We start from the raw sequence: 22519 nt of genomic DNA on the forward strand, positions 1-22519 counted from the left end.
CGGTGAAACAGCATCAGATCTGACCCTCTTAGACGGAGGCTCAGCGAAAACTTCGTCACTACAAAAAGGACATGATCGATCAAAGTTATGAGAAGAATGCGAGAAACAAAGGGGCAAAGTATGGCGAAAAGGAGGAAGATACTTACATATCGAGGAGATCATCTTCGTCGGCAAAGCCGCCGATTGATCTCTTCATAGGCGGAGCCCTGGTCTCCTCCGCAGCTGCATTAACAAAGGCATCGTGATCAGCGTCATCATCACGCATTGATCCCTCTGTGTCACAAGTGTCATCGGCTGATGGAGGGAGATTGGTGTGAACGGTTTCGGAATCTATCGGATCATTGTGATCGTTTTTTGGGCTTGTATGCTCGACAGTGTGAAAATCAACAGGTTCTGAAGAGCCTCTTCCCTCAGAAATATTGTTTGGCAAGTTGTGCAAGTCTCCGGAGGCTACAAGGGTCTGTCGAAGAAAAGATATATGAGAACAGCAGCAATTATGTCGACTAAGTAAATAGCAGCATAATAAGAATTTGAGAAGGGAAGTTACCTCTGGTGGTGGATGATCGGCATCAAAAGGAGTATACGAAGATGTCAATGGGATCAAGTCTTCTTGGCTAAAGAAAGTGAGGCGACGGACTTCATCGAGCAGTTCCTTTTCCGACAATTCGGCAGCGTTAATTCTGGTCTCATCCTTCAGACCAGAATACAACCACATTGGGCGAACTCTGGCCATGACTGGTTGGACTCGACGTTTCAGGAACACCGCCGCCACCTCTGTGCCGACCATAGTTTGGCCGTCAGCTTCCTTGATCCGAAGAAATCTGGCGAATAATTCATCGGCTGCTACTTTTTCGTCGGGAGAGAGAATATTCTTCCAGGAATTCTTAGGCTTGGCTTCAAGGACATCGACAAAGCGAGGAAGCTGAGATTCGGGTGACAAGGAGTCCTTGGCGTAAAGCCACTTCAATCTCCACCCTTGCACGGACTCTCTCATTGGGAAATTGAAGTAGTTGACAGCCGAACGAGCTACAAATCCCACTCCTCCGGTGACAAAGGATCCGTTACTACTGCTGTATCTCTTCACATAGAAGATCTTTTTCCACAACCCAAAATGAGGCTCAATGCCCAGATACGCTTCGCAAAGGGTGATAAACACAGCAACGTGGAGGATTGAGTTGGGAGTGAGTTGCCATAGTTGGATTTCGTAAGTTCGCAAGAGATGGAGGAGGAATTCGTGAACGGGAAGCGAAAGACCCCGATATAAGAACGATAAAAACATCACGGTAAAGCCGGCAGGGGGATTAGGTCGAGAAATCGCACCTGGAAAGATCACATTCCCCTCATCGGAGGAGATCAATCCCAGGCTTCGGGATCTCTTCTCGTCACGCCTGGTGACGGTCGATGCTACCCAATCTCCGGGCCTGGCTACTGAGCCTGGTGGCGCCGGCGGTGCCGGAGCTGGGGGAGGAGCGTTTGGGACGCCCTCCTTCGGAAGAATCGAGGAAGATTTGGCGGCGGCGCCTCCGCTCGTGGAGCTGGCAGCGGCGCTAGGGTTCTTCTTCTTCACCATCGCGAGATCTGGGAAAAACCGGAAAGCAGTGGTGGCGGCGCAAGCAGTTGCAAAAGGGAGAAGAGGAAGAACAATGAAGGGATGTTGTGATGAATGAAGGAGAAGATTAGGGATTTCTATCCTTTGGAAGATTTAAGGAAGGCCTCGTACTGCTAGTGGACCTTTTCTTCAGTTAATGGTTGCAGAAATCGAGGAGGTGCCTCGCTAACCGTGTAAGAGGAGCAGGAATTGCTCGAAAAAAGGGCCGGCGGGTCATGTCTTATCAGTCAGAATTGAGGTGTCAGAAAAACGTCATCAATGACGTCATGCAAAATAATTGCATACGAAGGAATGAAAAGCTATCGGATGGTCAATTTGAGTCTATGCACAGATTGCAAAGCATCTGCACTTAGACTCGGGGGCTACTCCCATCGGGAGCGCTGAATGCGCACCCGACAGAACGAGGACTCGAAGGAAAAACTTGACTCGAGTCTGCACCCGGTCGCGAGCGCCCGTGCCCAGACTAGGGGGCACCTCCCATCGGGAGCGCTGGACGCGCACCCGACAGGACTTTTTTCGCACTCCAGGATCATGCCCGGGGACTTGATTCTATGTAGGGTAACGTTGTTTTGCCATCGGCAGTTAACCAACAAAAGTTGGGCACGTTATTCATTATTCCTTGCATAAAGAAAATATATCGGATGATTTACGAAGACTTGCAGGAAAAACTTCGGCAGAAGATGTTCGAGTGGTACAACTTGAGTCTATGCACGGATTCCAAGCATCCGTACCTAGACTCGGGGGCTACACCCATCGGGAGCGCTGACGCGCACCCGATAGAAGAGAGTAATATAGGCAGAAGAAAAGCAAGAATGATCAAAGAGAAGGACGTCGGAAGAAGACATGCTTCAGTCTCTACCCGAACAATGTTCGGCTAGACACTCGGGGGCTACTGACGTGGGCATTACCCTTCGGGTAACCGATGTTGCCTTACCCTATGCGGTCCAGCTGGAGGCCCATGAAGGTACCCGATGGCAAGATGGGCCACTAGGGCGGTGCGGCGAAAGCTTACTTGAAGTACAAGACACGGAAGAAGCCGAACAAGGAAAGTTTAGAGATAGATCTACTGTAAACCTACTCGTACTCGATTAGACCTCTCGAGACCTGGCCACCTATATAAAGGCCAGGAGAGGGGCTGTCGAGGGACACAATCAATCTTAGCGATCTTAGCCAGCAGAAGCTTAGAGCTAGGTTACCCTAGCAATTAACCATCTCGACGAGATCTCAGCCGAACTATTCGGCACCCCATTGTAACCTGTTATCATCATAATCAAGAACAGACAGGCAGGACGTAAGGGTTTTACCTCATCGAGGGCCCCGAACCTGGGTAAATCGCTCTCCCCGCTTGTCTGTGTACCGATGTCTCGTGTCAGCTTGCAGGATTCCATCAACCCTAAGCCCCTATCGGACGGCATTGCCGAGGAGCACCCTCGACAGCTGTAGATCATAATGATTTAGATTTTGATGATTGTCACATCTCTGAAGTTATAAAGTTCTTACAAAAACTTGCTAAAAGTCCCGATGCTAGTGCTATAAATTTGGCCTTTACAAAACATATTACAAATGCTCTCATAAAAGCTAGAGAAGATAAACTAAAACTTGAAACTTCTATTCCTAGGAAGTTAGAAGATGGTTGGGAGCCTATCATTAAGATGAGGGTCAATGATTTTGATTGTAATGCTTTATGTGATCTTGGTGCAAGTATTTCTGTTATGCCTAAGAAAATCTATGATATGCTTGACTTGCCACCATTGAAAAATTGTTATTTGGATGTTAATCTTGCTGATAATGCTATAAAGAAACCTTTGGGGAGGATTGACAATGTTCGTATTATGGTTAACAATAACCTTGTCCCCGTTGATTTTGTTGTCTTGGATATTGAATGCAATGCATCTTGTCCCATTATATTGGGAAGACCTTTTCTTCGAACTGTTGGTGCCACCATTGATATGAAGGAAGGTAATATTAAATAAAAATTTCCTCTCAAGAAAGGTATGGAACACTTCCCTAGAAAGAGAATGAAGTTACCTTATGATTCTATTGTTAGAACAAATTATGATGTTGATGCTTCATCTCTTGATAACACTTGATTCACACTTTCTGCGCCTAGCTGAAAGGCGTTAAGGAAAAGCGCTTATGGGAGACAACCCATTATTTTACTTCTGCACTTTGTTTTATATTTGAGTCTTGGAAGTTGTTATTACTGTATCAACCTCTCCTTATCTTTATTTTATTGCATTGTTGTGCCAAGTAAAGTCTTTGATAGTAAAGTCAATACTAGATTTGGATTACTGCGCAGAAACAGATTTCTTGCTGTCACGAATTTGGGAATGGTTCTCTGTAGGTAACTCAGAAAAATCTGCCAATTTACGTGCGTGATCCTCAGATATGTACGCAACTTTCATTCAATTTGGGCATTTTCATCTGAGCAAGTCTGGTGCCTCTAAAAAATTCATCTTTACGGACTGTTCTGTTTTGACAGATTCTGCCTTTTATTTCGCATTGCCTGTTTTGCTATGTTTGATGGATTTCTTTGTTCCATTAACTTTCAGTAGCTTTGTGCAATGTCCAGAAGTGTTAAGAATGATTATGTCACCTCTGAATATATGAATTATGCACTGACCCTCTAATGAGTTTGTTTTGAGTTTGGTGTGGAGGAAGTTTTCAAGGGTCAAGACAGGAGGATGATACAATATGATTAAGAAGAGTGAAAAGTCAAAGTTTGGGGATGCCCCCGTGGTTCATCCCTGCATATTTTAATAAGACTCAAGCGTCTAAGCTTGGGGATGCCCAAGGCATCCCTTCTTCATCGACAACTTATCAGGTCACCTCTAGTGAAACTATATTTTTATTCCGTCACATCTTATGCGCTTTACTTGGAGCGTCTGTTTATTTTTGTTTTTGTTTCGTTTGAATAAAATCGGATCCTAGCATTCTTTGTTTGGGAGAGAGACACGCTCCGCTATTTCGTTTGAACACATGTGTTCTTAGCTTTATCTTTAATGTTCATTGCGAAAGTTGGACTATTTCATTCATTGCTATATGGTTGGAAACGGAAAATGCCGCATGTGGTAAATGGTATAATGTCTTGAATAATGTGATACTTGGCAATTGTTGTGCTCATATATATCATGTTTAAGCTCTTGCATCATGTACCTTGTACCCATTAATGAAGAATTACATAGAGCTTGTTAAAATTTGGTTTGCATGATTGGTCTCTAGAGTCTAGATATTTTCTGGTTAAGGTGTTTAAACAACAAGGAGACAATGTAAAGTCTTATAATACCTACAATATGTTCATATGTGAGCTTTGCTGCACCTTTTATACTTGAGTTTGCTTCAAACAACCTTGCTAGCCTAGCCTTGTATTGAGAGGGATTTTTCTCGTGCATCCAAATCCTTGAGCCAAAAACTATGTCATTTGTGTCCACCATACCTACCTACCACATGGTATTTCTCTTCCATTCCAAAGTACATTACTTGAGTGCTACCTTTAAACTTCTATTCTTTGTCTTTACAATACATAGCTAATGGGAAAATAGCCTTAAAAACTATTGTGGTGAAGAATATATACTTATGTGTCTTATTTCTTAATAAGTTGCTTGTTGAGCGGTAACCATGTTTCTGGGGACGCCATCAACTTTTACCTATGTTGAATATCATGTGAGTTGCTATGCATGTTCGTCTTGTCTGAAGTAAGGGAGATTTTCATGATAAAATGGTTTGAGTATGCATATTGTTAGAGAAGAACATTGGGCCGCTAACTAAAGCCATGATTCATGGTGGAAGTTTCAGTTTGGACACAAATCCTCAATCTCTTATGAGAATATTAACTGTTGTTGAATGCTTATGCATTAAAGAGGAGTCCATTATCTGTTGTCTATGTTGTCCCGGTATGGATGTCTAAGTTGAGAATAATCAAAAGCGAGAAATCCAATGCGAACTTTCTCCATAGACCTTTGTACAAGCGGCATAGAGGTACCCCTTTGTGACACTTGGTTGAAACATATGTTATGCAATGATAATCCGTGTTAATCCAAGCTAATTAGGACAAGGTGCGAGCACTATTAGTATACTATGCATGAGGCTTGCAACTTATAAGATATCTTATACATAACACATATGCTTTATTACTACCGTTGACAAAATTGTTTCTTGTTTTCAAAATGAAAAGCTCTAGTACAAAAATAGTCATCCATGCTTCCCTCTGCGAAGGGCCATTCTTCTACTTTATTGTTGAGTCAGTTTACCTACTTCTTTCTATCTTAGAAGCAAACACTTGTGTAAACTGTGTGCATTGATTCTTACATGTTTACCTATTGCACTTGTTATATTACTTTGTGTTGACAATTATCCATGAGATATATATGTTGAAGTTGAAAGCAACCGCTGAAACTTATATCTTTCTTTGTGTTGCTTCAATGCCTTTACTTTGAATTTATTGCTTTATGAGTAACTCTTATGCAAGTCTTATTGATGCTTGTCTTGAAAGTATTATTCATGAAAAGTCTTTGCTATATGATTCATTTGTTTACTCATTATCTTCATCATTGCTTCGAATTGCTGCATTCATCTCATATGCTTTACAATAGTATGATCAAGATTATGATAGCATGTCACTTCAGAAATTATCCTTGTTATCGTTTACCTACTCGAGGGCGAGTAGGAACTAAGCTTGGGGATGCTTGATACGTCCCAAACGTATCTATAATTTCTTATGTTCCATGCTACTTTTATGATGATACTCACATGTTTTATACACATATTATGTCATTATTATGCATTTTCCGGCACTAACCTATTGACGAGATGCCGAAGAGCCAGTTGCTGTTTTCTGCTGTTTTTGGTTTCAGAAATCCTACAAAGGAAATATTCTCGGAATTGGACGAAATCAACGCCCAGGGGCTTATTTTTCCACGAAGCTTCCAGAAGACCGAGGGAGAAACGAAGTGGGGCCACGGGGCACCGCCACACTAGGGCGGCGCGGCCTAGAGGGGGCCCGCGCGGCCCTAGCGTGTGGGGCCCCCGTGACTCTTCCTGACCTGCCCTTCCGCCTACTTAAAGCCTTCGTCGCGAAACCCCCAGTATCGAGAGCCACGATACGGAAAACCTTCCAGAGACGCCGCCGCCGCCAATCCCATCTCGGGGGATTCAGGAGATCGCCTCCGGCACCCTGCCGGAGAGGGGAATCATCTCCCGGAGGGCTCTTCATCGCCATGATCGCCTCCGGATCGATGTGTGAGTAGTTCACCCCTGGACTATGGGTTCATAGCAGTAGCTAGATGGTTGTCTTCTCCTCATTGTGCTATCATGTTAGATCTTGTGAGCTGCCTATCATGATCAAGATCATCTATTTGTAATCCTTCATGTTGTGTTTGTTGGGATCCGATGAATATTGAATACTATGTCAAGTTGATTATCAATCTATCATATATGTTATTTATGTTCTTGCATGCTCTCCGTTGCTAGTAGAGGCTCTGGCCAAGTTGATACTTGTGACTCCAAGAGGGAGTATTTATGCTCGATAGTGGGTTCATGCCTCCATTAAATCTGGGACAGTGACAGAAAGTTCTAAGGTTGTGGATGTGATGTTTCCACTAGGGATAAAACATCGATGCTTTGTCTAAGGATATTTGTGTTGATTACATTACGCACCATACTTAATGCAATTGTCGGTTGCTTGCAACTTAATACCGGAAGGGGTTCGGATGATAACCTGAAAGTGGACTTTTTAGGCATAGATGCATCCTGGATAGCGGTCTATGTACTTTGTCGTAATGCCCTGATTAAATCTCATAGTACTCATCATGATATATGTATGTGCATTGTTATGCCTTCTTTATTTGTCAATTGCACAACTGTAATTTGTTCACCCAACATCTGTTTATCTTATGGGAGAGACACCACTAGTGAACTGTGGACCCCGGTCCTATTCTTTACATCTGAAATATAATCTACTGCAATTGTTCTTACTGTTCTTCGCAAACAATCATCATCATCCACACTATACATCTAATCCTTTGTTTACAGCAAGCCGGTGAGATTGACAACCTCACTGTTACGTTGGGGCAAAGTACTTTGATTGTGTTGTGCAGGTTCCACGTTGGCGCCGGAATCCCTGGTGTTGCGCCGCACTACACTCCGCCGCCATCAACCTTCAACGTGCTTCTCTGCTCCTACTGGTTCGATAAACCTTGGTTTCTTTCTGAGGGAAAACTTGCTACTGTACGCATCACACCTTCCTCTTGGGGTTCCCAACGGACGTGTGTTAACTGCACGCATCAGCCGCCAATCCCATCTCGGGGGATTCAGGAGATCACCTCCGGCACCCTGCCGGAGAGGGGAATCATCACCGGAGGGCTCTACATCATCATGCCCGCCTCCGGATTGATGCGTGAGTAGTTCATCCTTGGACTATGGGTCCATAGAAGTAGCTAGATGGTTGTCTTCTCCTCTTGTGCTATCATGTTTAGATCTTGTGAGCTGCCTATCATGATCAAGATCATCTATTTGTAATGCTACATGTTGTGTTTGTTGGGATCCAATGAATATTGAATACTATGTCAAGTTGATTATCAATCTATCATATATGTGTTGTTTATGTTCTTGCATGCTCTCCGTTGCTAGTAGAGGCTCTGGCCAAGTTGATACTTGTGACTCCAAGAGGGAGTATTTATGCTCGATAGTGGGTTCATGCCTCCATTGAATCTGGGACAGTGACAGAAAGTTCTAAGGTTGTGGATGTGCTGTTGCCACTAGGGATAAAACATCAATGCTTTGTCTAAGGATATGTGTGTTGATTACATTACGCACCATAGTTAATGCAATTGTCTGTTGTTTGCAACTTAATACTGGAAGGGGTGCGGATGCTAACCCGAAGGTGGACTTTTTAGGCATAGATGCATGCTGGATAGGGGTCTATGTACTTTGTCGTAATGCCCTGATTAAATCTCATAGTAGTCATCATGATATGTATGTGCATCTCTATTTGTCAATTGCCCAACTGTAATTTGTTCACCCAACATGCTATTTCTTATTGGAGAGACACCACTAGTGAACTGTGGACCCCGGTCCATTTTTTTACATCTGAAATACAATCAACTGCAATATCTGTTCTCTTTTGTTCTTCACAAGCAAACATCATTCTCCACACCATACGTTTAATCCTTTGTTTACATTAAGCCGGTGAGATTGACAACCTCACTGTTAAGTTGGGGCAAAGTATTGTGGTTGTGTTGTGCAGGTTCCACGTTGGCGCCGGAATCCCTGGTGTTGCGCCGCACTACACTCCTCCACCAACAACCTTCATGTGGTCTTCATCTCCTACTGGTTCGATAACCTTGGTTTCTTACTGAGGGAAAACTTGCTGCTGTACGCATCACACCTTCCTCTTGGGGTTCCCAACGGACGTGTGCTTCACGCGTTATCAAGCACTTTTTCTGGCGCCGTTGCCGGGGAGATCAAGACACGCTGCAAGGGGAGTCTCTCACATCCAATCTCTTTACTTTGTTATTGTCTTGCTTTACTTTATTTTATTTTCTACTTTGTTTGCTTTCTCTATATCAAAAATACAAAAAAAATTAGTTGCATTACTTTATTTACTGTCTTGTTTGCGTTCTTATATCAAAAACACAAAAAAAAATTAGTTACTTGTTTTACTTTACTTTATTTAGTTTGCTTTTATTACTGCTAAAATGGGTACTCCTGAGAATATTAAGTTGTGTGACTTCACTAGCACCAATAATAATGATTTCCTATGCACACCTATTGCTCCACCTGCTACTACAGCAGAATTCTATGAAATTAAACCTGCTTTACTAAATCTTGTTATGAGAGAGCAATTTTCTGGTTTTAGTTCTGATGATGCTGCTGCCCATCTTAATAATTTTGTTGAACTTTGTGAAATGCAAAAGTATAAGGATGTAGATGGAGACATTATAAAACTGAAATTGTTTCCTTTCTCCTTAAGAGGAAGAGCTAAAGATTGGTTGCTATCTTTGCCTAAGAATAGTATTGATTCATGGACTAAATGTAAAGATGCTTTCATTGGTAGATATTATCCTCCTGCTAAAATTATATCTTTGAGAAGTAGCATTATGAATTTTAAGAAATTGGATAATGAACATGTTTCCCAAGCATGGGAAAGAATGAAATCTTTGGTAAAGAATTGCCCTACCCATGGACTAACTACTTGGATGATCATCCAAACCTTTTATGCAGGACTAAATTTTTCTTCACGGAACCTATTGGATTCAGCTGCTGGAGGTACTTTTATGTCCATCACTTTGGGGGCGGCAACAAAGCTTCTTGATAATATGATGATCAATTACTCTGAATGGCACATGGAAAGGACTCCACAAGGTAAGAAGGTAAATCCTGTTGAAGAAACCTCCTCCTTGAGTGATAACATTGATGCTATTATGTCCATGCTTGTGAATGGTAGATCTAATGTTGATCCAAATAATGTTCCTTTAGCTTCATTGGTTGCCCAAGAAGAACATGTTGATGTGAACTTCATTAAAAGTAATAATTTCAACAACAATGCTTATAGGAATAATTCTGGTAACAACTATAGGCCATATCCTGCTAGTGGTAATCCTTATGGTAATTCTTATGGTAGATCTATTTTGCCTAATGAGGAAAAGATGCTAGAAATTGAAAGAGCTACTAAGAGCTTTATGCAATCACAATATGAGCAAAATCAATTGTTTACTAAAACTATGAATGAACAATCTGCCTTGTTGAAAAATATAGGGAATCAAATTGAAAATTTGAATATGGAGATTTCTGGTTTGCAAACTAAGCTTTCAAATGCTGAAAACCGAATCTCATACATGTCTGAGTCACAATCTTCCTTAATTAATAAAATGGCTGCTAAACCTGAGGATAATGATAACAAAATTGTTATTACAGCAAACGCCATACAAGTTCGAATTAATGAAAATATTAGATTGATGGCTGAATTGCATGCTAGGTGGGAAAGAGAAGAAAAATTTGCTAAAGAGAATAATGTATCTAAAGTTTGGACTATTACCACCACTAGTAATGTTGATGCTTCACATGTTGCTAAACCTCCTACTATCAATGGTAAAATAATTGGTGTTGGCAATGTTTCTACTCCTAATGCAAAGCGTGCGTAATCGCTCAAATCGCTAAAATCAACAACCGTTTGTGATAAAACTGCTGAAATTTTTCAAAATATTGGGGACAATGATCCCATTGCTGTAGATCATAATGGTTTAGATTTTGATGATTGTCATATCTCTGAAGTTATTAAGTTCTTACAAAAACTTGCTAGAAGTCCTAATGCTAGTACGTGCTATAAATTTGGCCTTTACAAAACATATTAGAAATGCTCTTATAAAAACTAGAGAAGAGAAATTAAAACTTGAAGCTTCTATTCCTAGGAAGTTGGAAGATGGTTGGGAGCCCATCATTAAGATGAAGGTCAATGATTTTTATTGTAATGCTTTATGTGATCTTGGTGCAAGTATTTCTGTTATGCCTAAGAAACTCTATAATATGCTTGACTTGCCACCATTGAAAAATTGTTATTTGGATGTTAATCTTGCGGATAGTTCTACAAAGAAACCTTTGGGGAGGATTGATAATGTTCGCATTACGGTTAAAAATAACCTTGTCCCCGTTGATTTTGTTGTCTTGGATATTGAATGCAATGCATCTTGTCCCATTATTTTGGGAAGACCTTTTCTTCGAACTGTTGGTGCTATTATTGATATGAAGGAAGTGAATATTAAGTATCAATTTCCTCTCAAGAAAGGTATGGAACACTTCCCTAGAAATAGAATGAAGTTACCTTTTGATTCTATTATTAGAACAAATTATGATGTTAATGCTTCATCTCTTGATAATACTTGATTCACACTTTCTGCGCCTAGCTGAAAGGCGTTAAAGAAAAGCACTTCTTGGGAGATAACCCATGTATGTTTTTATTACTGTTTTGTTGAGTCTTGGAAGTTGTTACTACTGTAGTAACCTCTCCTTATCTTTACTTTATTGCATTGTTGTGCCAAGTAAAGTCTTTGATAGTAAGGTTGATCCTAGATTTGGATTGCTGCGCAGAAACAGATTTCTTGCTGTCACGAATTTGAGTAGAACTCTCTGTAGGTAACTCAGAAAAATCTGCCAATGTACATGCGTGATCCTCAGATATGTACGCAACTTTCATTCAATTTGAGCTTTTTCATCTGAGCCTTTTAAGTGCCCCTGAAAAATTCGTCTTTACGGACTGTTCTGTTTTGACAGATTCTGCCTTTTATTTCGCATTGCCTCTTTTGCTATGTTGAATGGATTTCTTTGTTCCATTAACTTTCAGTAGCTTTGGGCAATGTCCAGAAGTGTTAAGAATGATTATGTCACCTCTGAATATGTGAATTTTTGATTATGGACTAACCCTCTAATGAGTTTGTTTTGAGTTTGGTGTGGAGGAAGTTTTCAAGGATCAAGAGAGGAGGATGATACAATATGATCAAGAAGAGTGAAAAGTCTAAGCTTGGGGATGCCCCCGTGGTTCATCCCTGCATATTTCAAGAAGACTCAAGCATCTAAGCTTGGGGATGCCCAAGGCATCCCCTTCTTCATCGACAACTTATCAGGTCACCTCTAGTGAAACTATATTTTTATTCCGTCACATCTTATGTGCTTTACTTGGTGCGTCTGTTTGCTTTTGTTTTTGTTTTTGTTTGAATAAACTCGGATCCTAGCATTCTTTGTGTGGGAGAGAGACACGCTCCGCTGTTTCATATGAACACTGGTGTTCTTAGCGTTACTTTTAATGTTCATGGCGAAGGTTGAAACTGCTTCGTTCATTGTTATTTGGTTGGAAACTGGAAATGCTTCATGTGGTAATTGGTATATGGTCTTGAATAATTTGATACTTGGCAATTGTTTTGCTCAATAGATCATGTTTAAGCTCTTGCATCATGTACTTTGCACCTATTAATGAAGAACTACCATAGAGTTTGTTGAAATTTGGTTTGCATGATTGGTCTCTCTAAAGTCTAGATATTTTCTGGTGAAGTGTTTGAACAACAAGGAAGACAGTGTAGAGTCTTATAATGCTTGTAATATGTTCTTATGTAAGTTTTGCTGTACCGGTTCATACTTGTGTTTGCTTCAAACAACCTTGCTATGTGGTATTTCTCTGCCATTCCAAAGTAAATTCTTCTCGTGCATCCAAATCCTTGAGCCAAAACCCATGCCATTTGTGTCCACCATACCTACCTACTATGTGGTATTTCTCTGCCATTCCAAAGTAAATTACTTGAGTGCTACCTTTAAAATTTCATTCCTTGTCTTTCAAATACATAGCTCATGGGAAAATAGCTTAAAAACTATTGTGGTATTGAATATGTTGCTATGTATCTTATTTCTTATAAGTTGCTTGTTGAGCGGTAACCATGTTTCTGGGGACGCCATCAACTTTTACACCTTTGTTGAATATCATGTGAGTTGCTATGCATGTTCGTCTTGTTTGAAGTAAGGGCGATTTATCATGATCAAATGGTTTGAGTATGCATATTGTTAGAGAAGAACATTGGGCCGCTAACTAAAGCCATGAATCATGGTGGAAGTTTCAGTTTGGACACTAGTCCTCAATCTCTTATGAGAATATTATCTGTTGTTGAATGCTTATGCATTAAAGAGGAGTCCATTATCTGTTTTCTATGTTGTCCCGGTATGGATGTCCTTAGTTGAGATCTATCAAAAATGAGAAATCAAATGCGATCTATCTCCTTGGACCTTTGTACAAAGTGCATAGAGGTACCCCTTTGTGACACTTGGTTGAAACATATGTTATGCAATGATAATCCATGTAAATCCAAGCTAATTAGGACAAGGTGCGAGCACTATTGGTATTCTATGCATGAGGCTTGCAACTTATAAGATGTCTTATGCATAACACATATGAATTATTACTACCGTTGACAAAATTGTTCCTATGTTTTCAAAATAAAAGCTCTACCACAAAAATAGTAATCCATGCTTCCCTCTGCGAAGGGCCATTCTTTTACTTTATGTTGAGTCAGTTTACCTACTTCTTTCTATCTTAGAAGCAAACACTTGTGTCAACTGTGTGCATTGATTCCTACATACTTGCTTATTTGCATTCATCATATTACTTTGTGTTGACAATTATCCATGATATATACATGTTGAAGTTGAAAGCAACAGCTGAAACTTATATCTTCCTTTGTGTTGCTTCAAAACTTTCTACTAAAAATTTATTGCTTTATGAGTTAACTCCTATGCAAGTCTTATTGATGCTTGTCTTGAAAGTACTATTCATGAAAAGTCTTTGCTATATGATCAGTTGTTTAGTCATTGTCTTTACCATTGCTTCGAATCACTTCATTCATTTCATATGCTTTACAATAGTATTGATCAAGATTATGATAGCAGCATGTCACTTCAGAAATTATCCTTGTTATCGTTTACCTACTCGAGGGCGAGTAGGAACTAAGCTTGGGGATGCTTGATACGTCTCAAACGTATCTATAATTTCTTATGTTCCATGCTAGTTTTATGACAATACTCACATGTTTTATATACATTTTACATCATTTATACGCATTTTCCGGCACTAACCTACTAACGAGATGCCGAAGCGCCAGTTCCTGTTTTGTGCTGTTTTTGGTTTCAGAAATCCTACACAGGAAATATTCTCGGAATTGGACGAAATTAACGCCCAGGGTCTTATTTTTCCACGGAGTTTCCAGAAGACCGAAGGAGATACGGAGTGGGACCACGAGGTGGCGACACCACAAGGCGGCGCGGCCAAGGAGGGGCTCGTGCCGCCCTATGGTGTGGGCCCCTCGAGCACCCCCCCCGACTCTGCCCTTCCGCCTACTTAAACTCTCCGTCGCGAAAACCCTATTACCGAGAGCCACGATACGGAAAAAGTTCCAGAGACGCCGCCGCCGCCAATCCCATCTCGGGGGATTCAGGAGATCGCCTCCGGCACCCTGCCGGAGAGGGGAATCATCACCGGAGGGCTCTACATCATCATGCCCGCCTCCGGATTGATGCGTGAGTAGTTCATCCTTGGATTATGGGTCCATAGCAGTAGCTAGATGGTTGTCTTCTCCTCTTTTGTAATCACGTTTAGATCTTGTGAGCTGCCTATCATGATCAAGATCATCTATTTGTAATGCTACATGTTGTGTTTGTTGGGATCCGATGAATATTGAATACTATGTCAAGTTGATTATCAATCTATCATATATGTGTTGTTTATGTTCTTGCATGCTCTCCGTTGCTAGTAGAGGCTCTGGCCAAGTTGATACTTGTGACTCCAAGAGGGGGTATTTATGCTCGATAGTGGGTTCATGCCTCCATTGAATCTGGGACAAGGATGAAAGTTCTAAGGTTGTGGATGTGCTGTTGCCACTAGGGATAAAACATCAATGCTTTGTCTAAGGATATTTGTGTTGATTACATTACGCACCATACTTAATGCAATTGTCTGTTGTTTGCAACTTAATATTGGAAGGGGTGCGGATGCTAACCCGAAGGTGGACTTTTTAGGCATAGATGCATGCTGGATAGGGGTCTATGTACTTTGTCGTAATGCCCTGATTAAATCTCATAGTAGTCATCATGATATGTATGTGCATTGTTATGCCATCTCTATTTGTCAATTGCCCAACTGTAATTTGTTCACCCAACATGCTATTTATCTTATGGGAGAGACACCACTAGTGAACTGTGGACCCTGGTCCATTCTTTTACATCTGAATACAATCTACTGCAATCACTGTTCTCTACTGTTCTTTGCAAACAAACATCATTCTCCACACCATACGTTTAATCCTTTGTTTACAGCAAGCCGGTGAGATTGACAACCTCACTGTTAAGTTGGGGCAAAGTATTTTGATTGTGTTGTGCAGGTTCCACGTTGGCGCCGGAATCCCTGGTGTTGCGCCGCACTACACTTCTCCGCCAACAACCTTCACGTGGCCTTCATCTCCTACTGGTTCGATAACCTTGGTTTCTTACTGAGGGAAAACTTGCTGCTGTACGCATCACACCTTCCTCTTGGGGTTCCCAACGGACGTGTGCTTCACGCGTTATCAGCGACCGTCGCGCAGGTATGTCCCCCTCGATTCACCTTCCCGCTGGCGGTCGCCTCCCCCCTCGATTCTCATCCGCTTTGCCGCCACGCAGATCCTCTGCCTCGAGCCCTCACCGCCACGCCCCCGTAGTACTCGCCGCGCCCGGAGCAGGAGCAGCACACCGCCACGCCCTCGACGCCACGCCGCGGAGAAGGATCACGAGGAGCACTCCGCCACGCCGCGGAGCGGGAGCAGGAGGAGCACGCTGCCACGCCCTCGACAGATGACGCCGCAGTAGAGGACCGACACCGCGCATCCTTCCAAGGTAGCCCGACTCCTCCCCCTCCTCAGTTGATTGCTGCTGCTGCTCAGTTTGTTGCTAGGGTTGCTTGCTGCTGCCATGTCAAAATGCCGATGATTAGAATGTTTGGTCACCTGTACACTCAGGGATGGCGCTAGTGAGCCTGGTGCGATGACGCAAATATCAATCTCTTGTGCATCCTACTTGGTCTCACTAACTCCGTCCCTGAATGTTAATATTTGTTCCGACCAACAATGTATGAGGCCCTTCTCATTCCATTTGCTTTGATATTTCAAATGCCGATGATTAGAATGTTCGGTCACTACACTCCGGGGAGGGGCAAGTGAACCTGGTGCGATGACACAAGTATCAATCTCTTGTGCATCCTACTTGGTTTCACTTACCCCTTCTCGGAATGTTAATATTTGTTCCGACCAACAATGTATGAGGCCCTTGTCATTCCATTTGCTTTTAGTTCATACTACTTGGATCGTTTTTGAGTTTGCTCTTATTCGTTGCAAACATCTATGAGTGTGCACTAATGTTTCTATGGCTTGTGCATATGTGCTGATATGACGTGGTATGTCGTGTACAAGGGCAAGGTTCCCGGAGTCTACAACGACTGGGATGAGTGTCGGAGACAAGTTCACCGTTTTAGTGGTAACAGCTACAAAGGGTACACCACTAGAGCGGATGCCGAAGACAGATACGCACGCTATCTGGCGGGAGAGAGGAGGGAGCGGAGGAGAAACCGGATGAAGACCACTTTCATCGGGATGGTGCTAGTAGTGACTCTAGCTCTCTTCTATGTGATGGTAGTTTAGATGATCGACCTTGTGTAACCAGTAGCTCATTTGAGACTTTGTAACCCCGTAACTTGTCTAATATTTGAAATCTTGTGAATCATGGAGGCTAATGTGAAGAACTATATATTGATATGCTGTGCTGTTGTTTATATGTGTTATATATCATGTATTGTCCTATTGTACTGTGCTATACAACTTGTATAAATACCTGCCAGAATACAAAAAAAAAATTCGAAATAGTAGTAGTGGCGCACCAGTGGTCCATCAGTGGCGCACGGCCACTAAATAGCAGTGGCGCACTGCTCTGGACCCAGTGGCGCACTGCCCTGTGATACCATCCGAATGTTGTAGTGGCGCAGCACACATATCAGCAATGGCGCACGTCCTGGAGACAGCAGTGGCGCACGTCGACACGCAGCAATGGCGCACCACCTCGCTGAAACAGTGGCGCACCCCAAATTGCAACAGTGGCGCACCATTCAGTGCGCCACTGTTATTCATGGGGTGCGCCACTACTAGGAGTTAGCAAGCTTTTTCCAGGTTTTTTACTCCCCACGCACGGTTCACCCCCCCCCCCCCCCCCCCCGTGGATCGCCTTTTTTTGCTTTGTAAAATACAAAAGAAAATGATAAAAAAAAATTTAAAAAAAAAATGTATACGACGTCGGAAAAAAACGTATAATATATCAAAATCATCGTGGGAAAAGTTACATCCGAATTCACCGGGGTTTACCCGGTTAGCCAAATTTTAGATTCTCAAAATTCTAAACGAAAATATGAAAGCAGGAAGATTTTAGTTTTTTGCTATAAATTACAGATTATATATATTTTTTTTAAAAAAATAAAATTAATAATTTCATCCTGCATAAAGATTACTATTACTTTTTCCCAATTTTTAGATTTTCAAATTTTTAGGTTTTAGGTTTAGCAAAAAAATATTTAAAAATTAAAAAAATTAAAAATAATACATATTAAAAAGTTAATGTTTATTTATTTATTCAAGATTATTATTACATCATTAATTTTGTTTATTAAAATAATTATTTAAAATTCAAACAATAAAGAAATGTGACATCGACCAACATGTTAATATGATTGATATGATAGTTGTATCACATACATGCGCGCGAAGCATTTGGATGCGGGACGGGATGAACTCGGAAGTTAAGCGTGCTAGTGCTAGAGTAGTGAAAGGATGGGTGACCGAGCGGGAAATTTGACCACGAGTAAGTAATTTGACTAGAGATAAATGTAGTTAGAGATAGAGACTAGACTATGCAAATAACTGAAATAATAGAAATTCTGAAAAAAAGAAAAAAATGGAGAGAAAAAAATAAAATTAGAAAAATTAACCTGGGGAGATATTTTCGCCTCGACGCACGGAACCCACGCGGATGGACCTTTAGTCCCAGTTTGTAAGCAACCGGGATTAAGGGAGGGTAGTCCCGGTTGCACAACCGAGACTAAAACCCGTTATAAACCGGGACTAAAGGCCATTTTTCTACTAGTAAGGGTTTCCGGCCATCAACGCATGTTTTCTTTGTCGCGCTCGAGCCAGTTTTTACCGTGCCTTTATTCTTTGCCGTGTGTTCTTTCCGGTGCGCACGATTTATTTGCCGTGCGGTGGCTCACGGTAAACATCATGTAGTGCGCCATTTTTTTGTGCGCTATTTTCATATAGTGCGGCTGTCTACATGGAGGATCGGGAGATTTGATCTCCGGGAAGCTCAGCACTCCCCTTTAATTTAGCTCTTCCCCGTTCTCGCCTAATCTAATTTCGTTGGCGTACGTGACAGCGGCACGGCCCATGAGCTCAATGGACTTGTTGGGCCTAGACCAGGATGTACGGGAGAGAGATAAGCTAGGTGGTGGTATTGGATTGGATTCAGGAATCGTACGAACTGGAGACGGACACGCCGGTCGATTCATCCACATATCCCAACAAACAGATAAATATAAATCAGTGCATGTAGCGATCGGCCAATTGAGGGGACGTGAAGCTAGCTATAGCTTGGTTGACGGACACGCGCGTATAAGATCGATGGCCAACAACGTCCAGCAGGCGGTGGTGGCGACGGCAGAGCCCCGAGAGTGCAGCAGGTGGGCGGTGATCTCAACGCGGTTTTTCTCGCGGCACCGTGGCCTACCGGTCACGTTGGGACCGTCCGCTTCTCTGTTCGCGATTCGCGCTGCTCAAGAGCTCAATTTGTTTTTTATTCGGTATATCTGCACTACCTGTATATGGTCCTGCGAATACGTATCGAGATACCTGTACCTGGCCGGCTCGAAATAAAGATACCTGTACCTGTCCCGCGCTTTGGTTGTTGGCCCGTTTTATTGCTCTAGATCTGATGGCCGGGAGCTTCACTTTCGCCCACTCCCCACAATGGCGTCGCTCTGCCACCGGTGACGGGCAGCCTTCTTCTCCAGCGCCGTCGAGTCCATTGGAATGCCTAATCCTAGGTATGATTTACTCAACTGTGCATATTTATCTGTAGATTAAATATCTAGCGGCGAACGGCATCCTTTCCTTTGATTCCTCTCCTGCTGATTGTTGGAAGCCACGGACCGCGGACGTGTAGGGGCAGTGGCGCCAGTGGGGATGAACTTGGGTGTTCATCCGTGATGTTGTTAGGAGATGAACAGTTCGAATCCAATGAGTTATCGTACATGGAGCTTTTGAGCAGAGTCGAGCTTCAACCAATTCCAGAACAAGAGTAAGCCATTTCTCTTGTTAGCACATAGCTGAAATTGTTAGGTGTAGTATGAATATAGCAATACAGCTGCAGTCACTTATAGAAATTTCTCGTTTCCGGTTGTAATCAGTATGATTAACATTTTTCTCCTAACATTACCTTGTAATGGTCTGCATATAATTATCAACCTGTCCAGATTGCTATGGTATAATTCTAGTAGTAAAACATGTTGTTCCATACAGAATGAAACTGCACACTGATATAGATATTTCTTGTTCTCATCTGTAGTGTTTTGTCTATGTACGCATGCTTGAACTCCTTAATTTTATCAAACCTCTTCAAGTACATAGAACTTGGAGTGTAGAAGTAAGATCTAACAAATGTATTTTTCCAAAACTGGAGCTTAGAGTATAAGCAACTAAATTTCTTAATTTTCACTTGCAGCCTTCATAACCTGGAGATATTCTTATTTGTACCTTTTCCTTCTCATATGTCGAAAGCCTATGTCTCGAGCCTTTACTGTTGATACACTTAGGGTAATATCACAGTGAAACATTTTTTGTTAATTAGAGGCCGATGTTTCCTTAACACTGAGTTTTTGTTATTTCCATTAGCGAGGTGGGTGAAATGGATTTTATTCCCCCAAACCAATTACCAGAAGAATCAATTGAAACAGATGCTTTCTACAATAGCTATTCAAATAAAAATGATGGTTGTTATTCTGAAGCTGGAAGTGCTTCAAACACGTCAAGGTGTTTTTCCTCTTTCAATCAATCTGATGCAGAATCAGTCCCTCAGGAGGTTTCCTCTGCAAAAAAGTATGTATTTCCATTGTAATTTAATTGTGTCGTATCAATTGCATATCCACAACTAGAGTAAAATTGGGTTTTGGGGAATATTTGTAGTGACAATCTATCAGAAACAATAGAAGTTTCCGTGAGGAAATACTGCGAAGACAAGTCCTATGACATGTTCAAACCAGAAGTCGGGATGAGATTTGATACTTGCGAGGATGCTTATAAGTTTTACAATATGTACTCCTGGGTTCTTGGATTCAGTATCCGCTGCGGTGATAACTACACAAACACAAAAAAAGTTCGTACCAATCAGGAATATAAATGCCAACGAGAGGTATTTTTTATCATATATCCGGTTATAACTAAATTAGTGTTGATCCACGGTTAACAAAGTACATCCTTGCGTGTTTTTGTATTGATTAATAGGGTAAAGAGAAAGTTGCTAAATTGTCCACAACTAGATGCGGCTGCAAAGCGATGATCCGACTTGCAATCTGCGATGACTCCACTTGGTATGTAAAAGTATTCGTTGGTGAACACAATCACCAGTTGGTACAAAGCTGTGGAGAAAAGAAACACCTATCATCTCACCGTCACATTGACAAGCATACAAAGGAATGGATACGTCACCTAAGGGAGAACAATGTCAGTCTAAGTAGGGTGAATTTGGTTTTGGGCAGTGTATTTGGGTCAATGGGAAATGTACCCTTCAGCAAGAAGACACTCAGGACTTTTTGCTCTTCTATTGCATCTGATGCCTTAAAGGACGATGTCAAGAAAACAATGGAGAGTTTCAGAGAAATGATATCAAGTGATCCGAGATTTGTCTTCTCTGTCCAGCTAGATGACAACGAAAATTTGAAATCTCTTATGTGGACAAGCGGCCGGAGCAGATCTTTATATCAGTATTTTGGAGATGCTGTTACATTTGACACCACATATGATACTAACATATACAAAATGCCATTTGGGATGTTTGTTGGCGTGAATAATCACTTTCAGAGTGTAATTTTTGCTGGAGTTTTGCTTACCAATGAGACAAATGCTGACTTCAAATGGGCTTTTGAAGAATTTATTGCAATGATGGGAGGCAAAGCCCCTTCAACAATTCTCACGGGTAACTGTAATTTAGAAATGGATGCTCAATGCATGTTTAGGATTTTTAATTTATCTATCCATAACAATTTATATTTTTCAGATCAGTGCTTAGCCATGACTATTGCTATCCGGGAAAACCTGAAGAAAACAACCCACAGGTGGTGCAAATGGCATGTTCTCCGTCGGGCTGGTGAAGCTCTCGGCCATGTGCATAAAGCTCATAAAACATTCGCAGGGGACTTCAACAAACTAGTCAACCACATGCTAACCGTTGAGGAGTTTGAAAATGGTTGGGAGCACATCATAAGTAAGTATGGCCTAGAGGACAACCCTTTCATGATAAGGGCTTATGAGGTTAGAGACAAATGGGCTAAACCATATTTCAAAGAAGTGCAACCTCAAATGTAGATGCTCCTGATATTTCCGAGAGTGCTGATTCCTGTGAATATTCATCCGAAGGATTACAAATCTATGACAGAGTGAGAAATATTGGGATAGATGTTGGATCAATCAAAGCTCCAGAAATAAAAAGGAAATCAGGACGACCGTCAAATCGAAGACTGTTTTCGCATTTTGACAGCAACGTCCGGCGAAAAGAGAAGCCATTAGAGGTGTCCCCTGTTGTGGATACACCAGGTGGGCGAGCTGGAGTACATCAAACAAGATTCTGCAGCGCCTGCAAGTCCCCGAACCATGATATTAGGACATGCCCGACAGTTGACAGACCGAAAGGAGATGGAACCAGCAAAAAAAGGAAGCATAAAGGAAAATAGTTCCAGCTTCATAATGTATTGATACTTAATTCCTATCTTTTAAAACAATTGTTATTTATCCATACTCTGTGATGTATGTATATGTGCCCAAACAAGTGCGGGTTTGATATCTGCTAGTATTTCATATTTATGATCATCTCTATTATTTCAGAACTATAATTTAAGTTGATGTATGAATTGGTTTGTAGGCAAGTCTCTTTTTCACTGATGTATTTTTGCTAGACATTTATTTCGGTTCCAGTGCTCTGTTTTCAAATGAAATGAGAGAAAAACTTGCAGTTAGTGCATATCTCCCACTGATTTGTCCCTCCAAGTTTACTTGCATGGTTTTTATACAAAGAACTGCACGTTCTTGATTATGAACA

General features: G+C 41.6%; 1 long non-coding RNA gene across 3 annotated transcripts; it reads left to right on the forward strand.

Moving 5' to 3' along the window:
- The first annotated feature begins 18909 nt into the window (after positions 1–18909).
- On the forward strand, positions 18910–22307 carry LOC127335221 (uncharacterized). 3 transcript variants are annotated; one of them, XR_011752457.1, is made up of 4 exons: positions 18910–19253; positions 19373–19507; positions 20101–20304; positions 20392–20636. It is a non-coding gene; the product is annotated as an uncharacterized lncRNA (long non-coding RNA). The 3 variants fall into 3 exon arrangements; XR_011752456.1 differs by lacking the exons at positions 20101–20304; positions 20392–20636 and adding an exon at positions 21790–22307; XR_007872670.2 differs by lacking the exons at positions 20101–20304; positions 20392–20636 and adding an exon at positions 19931–20067 and having other exon boundaries at positions 19084–19253.
- The last annotated feature ends 212 nt before the right edge of the window (positions 22308–22519 follow it).

This window comes from Lolium perenne, chromosome 2 (assembly GCF_019359855.2).
Source record: "Lolium perenne isolate Kyuss_39 chromosome 2, Kyuss_2.0, whole genome shotgun sequence".
NCBI classification, from domain to species: Eukaryota; Viridiplantae; Streptophyta; class Magnoliopsida; order Poales; family Poaceae; genus Lolium; species Lolium perenne.